The sequence below is a fragment of the Sphaeramia orbicularis genome, chromosome 17 (genome assembly GCF_902148855.1).
Source record: "Sphaeramia orbicularis chromosome 17, fSphaOr1.1, whole genome shotgun sequence".
NCBI classification, from domain to species: Eukaryota; Metazoa; Chordata; class Actinopteri; order Kurtiformes; family Apogonidae; genus Sphaeramia; species Sphaeramia orbicularis.
In genome coordinates this window covers 38,253,213-38,265,631 of record NC_043973.1, presented here as the reverse complement: position 1 = coordinate 38,265,631, position 12,419 = coordinate 38,253,213, and positions in this window count along the sequence as shown.

Here is a 12,419-nt window from a genome sequence, read left to right as displayed (position 1 = left end):
ATAAAGCAGATGGACAATGACAGGTGGCAGTTTGCATTTTGGGAGGGAAAATGGTTAAGGATTTATATCCATCTGTTGAACTCACATGTTTATTTAAAAGACATGGTTACTCTGGTTTTATAGACGATTTGGAAACAAGTTTGTATACTGATATCCTTCTGCCAGTTTTTGCTTTTCTCAGTTTTTTTCTCTGATTATGTCTGTTCTAGATATTTGGCTCTGTTTCATTTGTAGTTTTTCCTTCTGCTTTAGTACCATATTCTAAATATTTGACGCGACCGCATCCAAAAACACACTACATTTTGAAAATATTTAAGGATGATTATTCACCACCGTTATTGACAAAAACTATGTAATTCAATTATAGTTATTAATCAAACTGTTGGCGATTACAGAGAACTATATTTTCTTTCTGCAACCAGAAAATTGCTATTAGTGATGGTTTAAATTTATGTTTTTAACCCTCTGATGCACAAATTATAAGAACCTTAGTCAAGATATTTTTTCCTGAGTGTTTTTTTCCTCTTTAGGCATGAAAAAAAACAATGTGATTGATTTTTATTTTTATTTTTTTAAATGAACCTATTTTTTATGTAGTTACAAAAATTTCTACTCAGCTGGACACCATGGGTTTAATTTTTGAAGCAAAGAAACATGTATTTAAAACGCAATATCAGAAAATGATATGAAAACTATGAAATAAAAACATATTTAATGCAGCTAATCTGATGTTTTCTCACATTTTATCATACTGCAATACTAGTTATTACCAACTTTGTGGAGATACTATGCAAAAAAAACAAAAACAAAACAAAACTTTTTGTTTAAGAAAACTGTTAATTACAGCCTAATACAAATAGCAATTGATTTACACTCAAACATGTTACTGCAGATTAGGTTTATCAAGAACAGCAAGGTTACAGTAATTGTGTGAATTGCAGTGTATGAGATGGTGTATAAGCGTCCTCTGTGTTGGCAGATACAGAAGTATAACAATAAAACCCATTAATATACAAGAGAACAGTTGTAGAATAGCTGTCTACTGCAGTGACCGCTATGCATGAAAGGGTTACGACTCTTAAAATACACCCCAGTTAAAGCATTAAGGACAGAAACAAAAATTAATTCGTTATAATAAGTTGCATTATTTTGACAAAATAATTATATTACACTCACATATGCTACAGAAAAAAGCTGCCTAATCAAATACCTCAGATCCTTCCACTGGAAAATTAAATTTAAATTAAATTAAGATCCTTTATTGTCAATATATAGTACTTTTTTTTTTTTTTTTTTAACCACACACTGAAATTCAACCTCTGCTTTTAACCCATCTCTAGAACATGCAGGAATGCACCACACACTGCAAACTAGGAGCAGCAGGCTTTCCATAGCAGGCGCCCAGGGGAACAAATGTGGGGTTAAGTGCCTTGCTCAAGGGCACGTCAGCCAACAACTTTTTCTGCCTGTCTGTGGAATAGAACTGGCGACCCTTTGATCATAAACCGATGCTCCAAACCTCTGGGCCACAACTGCCCCCATTTACTGCAGTTATTAATATGTTTTATCAGCAACAAGTTCTTTCACCTTAATTGACGCAGTGAGACGCTTCTCATTTCTTAGAGAGCGTAAAGATTGAACTGTTTCAACGTAAAAGGGTCATGTGGTCTGATGAGTCCAGCTTGACCCTGTCCCAGAGAGATGGGTGGATCAGGGTGAGATGAGAGGCAGATGCAGTGATTACCCATCATTCCTAGTTCCTACAGTCCAATGTGAGGGCAGTGTTATGATCTGGGGTTGCTTCAGTTTTTCAGGTCTAGGTTAAACATCATTAACCCATAAAGACCCAAACAGCAACTGGTGACCAAAACCATCTACTGATCTAAAATATGTAATAACCTCTGAACCACTAAACCTATCAATACATGTAAATAACTGGTGTAAAATACAGTTTGTCATCTTTTCATGGTCATCAGATATGACCCATTGGCTGTTCAGAGGCTCCGTAGTTACCGTGGGAACACCGTCATCTTCTACAACATTGATTCACCACTAAAACTCAGAGTTGGATCAATAACAGTGGATGGAGACACTCATTTTTATGTTCAGTTATTGATATACAGGGTGGGGAAGCAAAATTTATAATGAACATTTAGTTGTTTTTTCTCAGCAGGCACTACGTCAATTGTTTTGAAACCAAACATATATTGATGTCGTAATCATACCTAACACTATTATCCATACCTTTTCAGAAACTTTTGCCCATATGAGTAATCAGGAAAGCAAACATTAAGCTTATATGTAACATCAACAACATAAAAATGTGCATGAGATTTACAGAAAAAACACAATACTCACTGTTAGCACGTTTAAAGCCTGAAAAAACAGGAAAAGGTGTAACACTTATTAATTATCTATATTTAACAACGTGTCATTACAATATCTGTCATCTACTAATGTATTACAAGTTTACACCTGAAAGACGTTGAATGATTGAAGTCAACCTGGCACATGTGTAAGTGAAATAAATAAAATCAAAGTGTGATGTCAAAACGAAAAAAAAAAAAAAAAAAGGAAAGCAAACGTCAAAGAGTGTGTGATTTGCTGAATGCACTCGTCACACCAAAGGAGATTTCAAAAATAGTTGGAGTGTCCATAAAGACTGTTTATAATGGAAAGAAGAGAATGACTATGAGCAAAACTATTACCAGAAAGTCTGGAAGTGGAGGAAGCAACAAAAAACGTACCAAAGCTTTTATTAAAGCTCTCAAATCCAAAATCCTGAAGGATCCAACCAAATCCATGAGAAAAATGGCAATTGAACTTGAGGTAGTCAACAAGACCGTTAGAAATGCAGTAAAATATGATTTGGAGTTAAAATCTTACACAAGAACACCAAAACACTTGTTGACAACAGCAACAAATCCAACTTCAGCAATTTTTGGGAATCATGTTTATGGCCGCCTTCTAGCCCAGATCTAAACCCTCTGGATTCTGCTATTTGGGGCGTTTTAGAACATGCTACCAATAGAACATCACACAGCAATGTCGACTTTCTTAAAGATACTATTAAAGAAGAATGGGAGAAGTTGTCACCCGAATATTTGAGGAACACTTGTGCAAGTTTCAGGAAGCGTGTGAAGGCAGTTATTGAGAAAGAAGGAGGACACATAGAAAAAAAAAATTCTATTATGTAAATTTTCTTGTGGCAAATAAATTCTCATGACTTTCAATAAACTAATTGGTCATACACTGTCTTTCAATCCCTGCCTCAAAATATTGTAAATTTTGCTTCCCCACCCTGTATTTCTGGAAATGTCTTCAGTTTCAGAGGTTAAATTTCAGTGTGTGGTAAAAAAAACCAAAAAACTGATTATATACTGACAACAAAAGACCTTAATTTAATTTAATGTAATTTTAATTTAATTTACCAGTGGAAATATCTGAACTATTTGATTAAGCAACTTTTTTCCGTAGCATATGTGAGTGTAATATAATTATTTTGTCAAAATAATGCAACTTATTGTAACAAATTATTTTTTGTTTCTGTCCTAAATGCTTTAAATGGGGTGATGCATCTTAAGGGTCTTAAAAACATAAATTTAAACCATCACCAATAGCAATTTTCTGGCTGCAGAAAGAAAATATAGTTCTCTGCAATCACCAACAGTTTGATTAAAAACTATAATTGAATTACATAGTTTTTGTCAGTAACGGTGGTGAATAATCACCCTTAAATATTTTCAAAATATAGTGTATTTTTGGACGTCAAATACGTCAAATATTAAGAATATGGAACTAAAGCAGGAAAAACTACAAATGAAACAGAGCCAAATATCTATAACAGACATAATCAGAGAAAAAAACTGAGCAATTTCTTCAGTTTTCTCTGTTTTTGATATAATAATCTTCAACTTTAATCTATCATCTATGAACATCTACGTGATCAGTGAATTAAATACAACAAAATACATAGGTTTCAATGAAAAAATACCAAATACAGAGGATAGTATTATTATAAATGGTGATATATCATTTAAGAAAGGTGAAATCTAGAGGAAAAATGTATTTGGGAACTGACACAAAAGTGACACGGGTTAAGTTGAACGTAGACCTGAAAAAAAAAAAAAAAAGCTGAACCTGAATATACTGAATTACCAGGTTATTCCATTTTTTTCCTTTTGCTGATGACACAGACTTATTCGAAGATGATAACGCCAAGATTTATCAGACTTGTGAAAGAGTGGATCAGGGAGCAGGAGATGGATTTGGCCTCCAGAGTCCAGACCTGAACCACATTGAAGAATCTGTGGGATGTGATGCAGAAGACCTTCCACAGCAGTCAGACTCTCCATCATCAATGTGAGATCTTGACAACGGATTAATGCAACTCTGGACTGAAATGAATGTTGGGACATTTATTGAGACATTGCATAAGCCAGCATGTCATAAATAATGTCAGAATGAATCAAAGCTACAAAATATTTGGTGTGTGACTTTGTGAGGCGGTGTATTTTCATATTATAAAGATGATTTGAAAGTGAACATTATTCAGGCTTTTCCAGCTGTTGGAGAAACTGTGGAGCTCAGGCAGTAAAACATTTCCACCTATTCTGGTCATGCCTTTAGATTACAATCTTTTGAAATGTAATTCATTTAGAGATTAGGAAAATCTTAAGTGTGCAGACAACTTTCAACGGGGATGAGTTCCTTTTTGCTTATATTTACTCATTAGACACAAATAAGGACACGAAATGTTTGTTTGGAATGTTGAGTATAGCTGCTCGGAAAACTATTATTAAAAAATGGTTAAATGTAAATGCCTCAACCCTGGAAAATTGGCATCAAATTGTTTACTCGGTGTTTGTGATGGAGCAAATTACATTCTACATCAGACTCCAAAATGATAGATTTGATAAATTGTGGGAGAAATGGAGGACATATATTTTATTAAGACAACCGGACTTTGTGTAAATCTATTTTATTTATTTTTTATTGATATATTCTCTTTTCTTTAGGAAACTGTATTTCCCTGTATATTGTTATTGTAATTTATTTGATAAAGTAATCTCCTATTTAAATGTCTGTTATTTATTTATTTTTTTCCTGTACAAAACCTTCTTGAAAAATAAAATTATTTTTTAAAAAAATGAAAAAAAACAAAAACAAAGATGATTTTCCTACTGAACCTATGGTGACCCTTTTTTGGGCAAGTGACTATTTTTGGTAATTTCCACAAACATTAAATATGGGGCCAATCCAGTGCCTCAGTGAGGTCCAGAAGCATGTTGGCTTTTATAACACTATACAGTTACTCAGAGATGTTTTGTAAAAATAATAATAATAATAATAATACATTTTATTTATAGGCATCTTTCTTGGCACTGAAGCTGTAAATACAAAGGACTCAAAGGATTCAAAGGAGTTTTATTTGTCATTCCATCACAAAGAAAAGAACGAAACTGCTTTCTGAGGACTCGTATTTGCCATATGAATAAAATAAATAACTAATAAATAAATGAATACATTAAAAACAACTAAAACTAAGGCTAATTTAAAATCAGTAAAATATATGTCTAAAATTAAACTTCAAAATACCTACATAAAATAATAGCACAATAATAGCAAATAGTGAATATGATTGATTTTTGTCAGTTTATGACCTTCTAACAGTTGTTTTATTGCATGTATTTACTTTTTAGCAAGTGCTACTTGGAATTTTTTAATTTTTTTTTTCGCCACATAGAGGGAAGGAACCAAATATGGTAACTTCATTGACCTTGATTTTCTACATGAAAATAAATCATTTTGAAAATTTTCACAAAAGTAATAAAGTCTTGTTATGTCCAATAACACACTAAGGTTGACATTTTGAATTTCAGAGTATTTCTATGAGTGCCCTAAAAGGAGTTAAACAACATTTGAACAGTTTTGATGTTTTCTAATAAATGTCCTATTGTAACAGGTTTCCTTTCTCATGGATTCTACCACTCAGGTGAAAATGTGAAAACAATTTGATGGTATTCTCTTTGCTCAATCAGCAACTCCAAGCACACAGCAGCTTCTTCAGGGTACCATGGAAACCCGCGACACCTCGTTCATGTCCGGTTTGTGAAAGAGGTCCTTTATTTAACTAAGTGCACAGGGTATTTAGAAATCCCAGCACACATACACACATTAAAGCACAAGCACACATTGTACGCACTCATTCCACCCACACATGACTGTGATCAAATTGTCACGGGGTCCCCATGACAAAGAGACTGTGACAGTATGTGATTTATTGTGTCAGAAAAGAAAGTAAAAGAGGGTAATTGAGGGGTAAGTGGAGGAAACAAAGTTTTCAGGTGTCAGCGTAACTTTGTCTGCCATCACAAGACTATGATGAATTTATTCATGGGTGGTTGATGCTGCCAAGTCAAGGACAAACACTGTATAATTACCCCATAAATTTAGGAAGTGATTAATTCTAAATTCCTGCTATTTAATTAAAATATGCAAATAGACAGCTATTGCAGTAATATGTGACATACTTTGGAGAGTAAGAAAGTTTGACAAGAGTTCAGTCATTTAAGTTTCCCTAAAAGAGGAAATGAGGCCAGACACACAACCGCACACATTTTTACAACAGTCTTTGTAAAGATATTCATTGATGTAACGCACTCATTATTACAAGTACGGTCCTGATCATACCTGAGATCAGAAATATACACTATTGTCCATAAAACTGCAATAAAATATTTTTACCTCTACACATGAAATGATTGCGACTGGGGATGCACCAATGCCAATACCGGTATCAGGTATCGGTCCAATACTGAGCGCGAGCACTTCTACTTGTAACCGTAAAAGTACTCTGATACAAACACACTGATACCACTTTACACCAGCGTGACGTTCACAGTTAAAGCTATACCTACCGATGTGGCATTTCTCACAGCACTTAGTAAAAGTTTGAACATGAACAACCTGCCTCCCTCCAAAGCCCCGCCCACGTCCCTCTGCCTGAGCTCCTCCTCTCTCCCCCTCTCACCTGATGCATGCGGAGGAAGCAGAGGTGGAGGTCCGGTCCGCTTCGGCGTGTCCGCGTACCCCTCCCTCAGTGATCAGATACATCATCCACCTGCCACAGGCCCGCGGCTCCTGTTTCATCAGTAGACCCTGTGTTTAAGGGTTTGGTCTGTGCAGTGCTGGGTCAGTGTCTTCACTGCTCCACGGTGATGAGATGCCCAGGCAATGGGCGCGCACACTGTGAACGCGCGGCCTCCGCAAATTTTCCGTGGACATTTGAGGTTTCATAGTCCATCCATTCATCCATCCATCCATCCATCCATTATCCACCGCTTATCCGGGGCCGGGTCACGGGGGCAACAGTCTAAGCAGGGATGCCCAGACTTCCCTCTCCCCAGACACCTCCTCCAGCTCTTCCGGGGGACCCCAATGCGTTCCCAGGCCAGCCGAGAGACATAGTCTCTCCAACGTGTCCTGGGTCTTCCCCGAGGTCTCCTCCCGGTGGGACATGCCCGGTACACCTCCCCAGGGAGGCATCCAGGAGGCATCCGAAACAGATGCCCGAGCCACCTCAGCCGGCCCCTCTCGATGTGGAGGAGCAGCGGCTCTACTCCGAGCTCCTCCCTGGTGACTGAGCTCCTCACCCTATCCCTAAGGGTGCGCCCTGCCACCCTGCAGAGGAAACTCATTTCGACCGCTTGTATCCGGGATCTTGTCCTTTCGGTCACGACCCAAAGCTCATGACCATAGGTGAGGGTAGGAACGTAGATTGACCGGTAAATCAAGAGCTTCGCCTCTCGGCTCAGCTCCTTCTTCACCACAACTGACCGGTACAGCGACCGCATCACTGCAGACTGATCCATCTGTTAATCTCACGCTCCATCCTTCCCTCACTCGTGAACAAGACCCCAAGATACTTAAACTGCTCCACTTGGGGCAAAGACCCTCCACCGACCCGGAGAGGGCAGACCACCTTTTTCCAGTCGAGAACCATGGCCTCGGATTTGGAGGTGCTGATCCTCATCCCACTCGCTTCACACTCGGCTGCAAACCACCCCAGGGCATGCTGAAGGTCCAGGTTCGATGAGGCCAACAGGACAACGTCATCCACAAAAAGCAGAGATGAAATCCTGTCCACAGTCCACACATTTATCATCCCTACATCATCCTACATTGTGTGACATCATGTACATGTACCTGTATGAGTCCCACGGTCATAAAAGCTGACCTTTATGCGGACCTGTTTAATCCAGTACATCCGACTTCCGGACTTTTATCTCCATCCTTCATTCATCGGACTCCTGTTTGTTCCTCTTAGTTGTTGTTTCTGTTAATAAATCCGTTTTTCTCCATCCACATGTGCATTTGAGTTCTGTCCATTCACATCCTAGACAGTAGACTGTGGTCAGTGACAGGAGAAGCAGCGCGAGTGAAGCATCAGATTCAGAGGGACACATATTGGATGCAGAGACAGCGATAATGGATTGGATGCTGGATGGCAGTAATGGATGATTGACAGGGGGCTCTGCCAGGTTTGGCCAATTATTTCATTTGGACCGAATAAAATGATTGGTCAGACTTATATCAGAAATATAAGAGAATTAAACATTTTTGAGTTTCAATACCTGGTGGATTTCTTTTACATTTTAGTTTGACACACACTTATTAGTAGCATTTGAAGATGACAAAAGAAAAGTGTAAAAACGCCACATGATACGGTAGAGCTTTAAGTGCAGCAGGTACGTAGCGGAGGAGTAATGTCAGCAGAGTGGAGATTTTTCAAAATAAAAGGCAGTGACAAAAGTAACAGTGACTGGAAGTCACATTAAAGACACAGATGGATATGGACGGAGCGTTCTGTCCGTCCTCTGCCTAAATTCTGTGTGTAATTCTGTCTGTTTTTCGGGTGCTTGCAGATGCGTACCCAGACAGAGAATTTGGAGAATACCACCGGGAACCGTGGAGGTAGCGGATCTTTTTAAAGAGAAACTGTGTGAGTTGGGGAAAAACTACTGACCTTTTTATGTCAACTACCCTCATCAATATCAACATTAGCATCTTCATTAGTATTACCTCCTCTGTCATGTTTGTTATTATTTACTTTCTTCTTCTTCATCTCAAAAAATGTTACTCTTCTTTGTGATATTTGGCAAGTATGGTTAATTAAGAGCGGCGCCCTCTGGTGGATTGATTGAGAAACACTCATTCCAACGCATTAAATATCGGTAGCAGTACTTTGTTACAGTCAGACTAATGACAACGACAATAAAACACATTTTCAAAAGTAACTAAGAACTGTAAGTACTTATATCAGTACTCAGTATCGGCAAGTAATCGAATGTAAGTACTTGTGCTTGTACTCGGTCTGGAAAAAAGTGGTATCGGTGCGTCTCTAATTGTGACAATGGGATTTATTCTTGATCAATAAAGTATAACTGGGAGTATGTAATCATTGCACCAGGTCAAAGGCGATTACTGATGTGCATGAATTGGAATAAAAAGAAGAAGGTGAAAACAAAATTATTCCAGCTTTATTTGGCAACAGTGAATCTCGAGGTGTTTGCACTCGACTGTAAGCTATGCATGTATTTGGATCTTATTTGTCTGATAATATATGCAAATAACCACATACATCACATCTGTTTGCAAATGCCAGTTGTTGTTGCTTTTAATTGCTTTTAAGCAGCAGTACCATTGCAACAACATACTGAATTAAATGTAAGATAAAATAATGCAGACTAGGTCTATGCTTGAGGCAAACCAAATCAAGCTATTTCAATGGGCTTTTCTAAATTTTCACAGATAAGACCAGTTCATGCAATTTGACTAATTGAATATAATACCATGAATGAAGCAGAAGGCATCAGTTGGGTAGGAGGTCCTTCACTCTGATGCATTACAGAATCAATGACATACATACATTAGCTTGCACGTTGCTCAAAGAATGTGACTATATGTGACTCAGACCTCCCCTGAATGTGGTCTCAAAGCATCTAGGGAAATTTACACCTTGAGATTGTGTTAAAATAAATGTTAATGCTGGGTATGATCAAGGCATTGGTTCCTAAACCTAACTTTAATCCTAAAACAAGGTCTTACAGCAGGGTTTCTGCAGGTGTCAGCAAACCTAATTTAATGCTTTTTAATGGCCTTTTTAATGACACTTTAAATGAATTTAATGCCCATGTTCAACTGCAGATACAGTTTTATATATAGTTTTATGACGGTTTACTGTCCACAGGCTTTAAGCAGGTTCTGAATACTTCCTCCTCCAATCACTTCTGCTGAAACTTGCATTTTCCCATTTTTCCAACATTTGCTAATATTCCCTCCGCTCTTTCGCCACAGAATGAGCACGCTCACAGCACGTTGCATTCCAAGAATCCAGTGTTGTGACTTCATGTATCAGCCATAAACAATAGCCAAATAAAGAATTAAAGAGATCAAAATTACTAAAATTTATATAATCAAAATAAATTAAAAAAACAATGCTTTTTTCCATCAAGTGTATTTAATTCTTTAATGCCTCTGGACTTCTAATTTAATGTTTTTTAATGCCATTTAAGGCATTAATTTTCACAAAATATATTTAATGAATTTTAATGCTTTTTAATGACCCGCAGAAACCCTGTACAGGAGCGGTATGTAGTGTTATGTCTTTAGAATATTTCAAAATTATCTAAAAGTATCATATTCCACTGTTAAGCCAAATATATCAGTTTACTGCACTAAAGAGATGTGCATTGAATTTACTCGCAGCCATGAGCGGAAGTGTCACTGTGGATTTATGTGACCACTACAGGGAGTAGTGAGCCACTGTAGCCTTGTGTCCACCAGTGCACTTAAAACTAACATCAGCCTTTGACCAAAGTGGCAGAAAGTGACGAGCTAAGGATAAGAACCAGAGACACTTTTAGAGTCAATCAAAGTGCCAAAGTGATAAAAAAAAAAAAGGACTGGACATAGCTCTAAATTAACCCTATAATGCTGAATGTATCATATTTGATACATGAGTTTTCAAGCCCTCTACATGATCAGTGTGATGTTTTTTTATTTATTTATTTATTTAAAAACCTGATGTACACAATTAGATACATGCAATACACACATAATCTACCAGGGGAGAGGAATTCATTCACCAGAGGCCTTTCCAATGACACCACAAGATTGTCATTAATGAGGAAGGAGGAAGAACTTTGCCAATTTTGAAAGAGAATTACCAATTGGTTAGACATGTTTGTGTTATTTTTGAGCATTGAGACCCTATGTATCAAATATGATACAAAATTGAAACTTATACATAGAAATTGATATGTGAAAAAAATGTTTTTTTGGTTGTTCAGAAGGACCAATAAAGGCTCCAGATTCAAAGAACTGGAATTTTCTGTCAATGATTTAATAGTTCAGGCTTTACAGGGTTAAGAATGACGTTTGATGCCGAAATTGCACTGTTTCGTTTATACAGTTTTCTCTGGGATTAACAAAGTATTCTGAATCTGAAGTTCCTTGGTTACGTTATTATGTTTTCTGCCAGAAATAAAACAGGGTTTTGATTTGATTTCATTGATTTGTGTTTTTTCTGAGGTTGTTTTCTGTCTAATAACAGAGCTAAGCTAATTGCACTATAATGTAAACTATAAGCTGTCATGTGAAGATTATGATACAGTGTTATTTTAACACATACAACATAATGATAATACATACCAGCCTAACAATGACCTTTACACTTTATTCAGTAGTGATGCAGATGGTGATTGCATAGCGTTGTTGGTTTTGGTAGTTGTGGGTGTGTCTTGTCCTGTCATTCATAGTTTTGAATATAAATACTACAAATAAAAACGGTCTCTGAAGGTCATCCCAAAGCCAGAACCAGCCAATGTGTTTCACTTTGTGGGTCACTCTGCAGTCTTACAAAGATAGTCATACAACTACACACACACTTACATCTGTCTCTGTTGTATATTTACACCCTTGCGCATCACTGATTTACTGAGTGCATTTAGGTTCAACAGTGGTGACTCAAGCAAGCTGACTCCTTCAAAGCAGAAGAAGAGTTGTGGAGCCATTACAGATATAATTGGATTTCATTTCAAGCATGTGAGTGTAAAAAAGACTTGTCACCACCCTGGAGAAAATGGAGCCAAAATACAATCATTGTATTTACTGCTTAGATAAGTGCGTATGTGTATGGAGTGTGTGTTTGGTCATGTGCGTGTTGATTGTGTTGTTGTGAATGTGTGTGTTGCACATCTAACCCATAAAGATACAGAGAGAGAAATGAGTTTTCCCTGATGTAGATGCATCAGAGAGGCAGTAAATGCAGGACAGGAGGGAACCAGAGCAGCAGCCTCAGAAACAGACCCCCTACGTTGTGTGTCATGTCTGTCATCACTGTACAGCAATAAAAA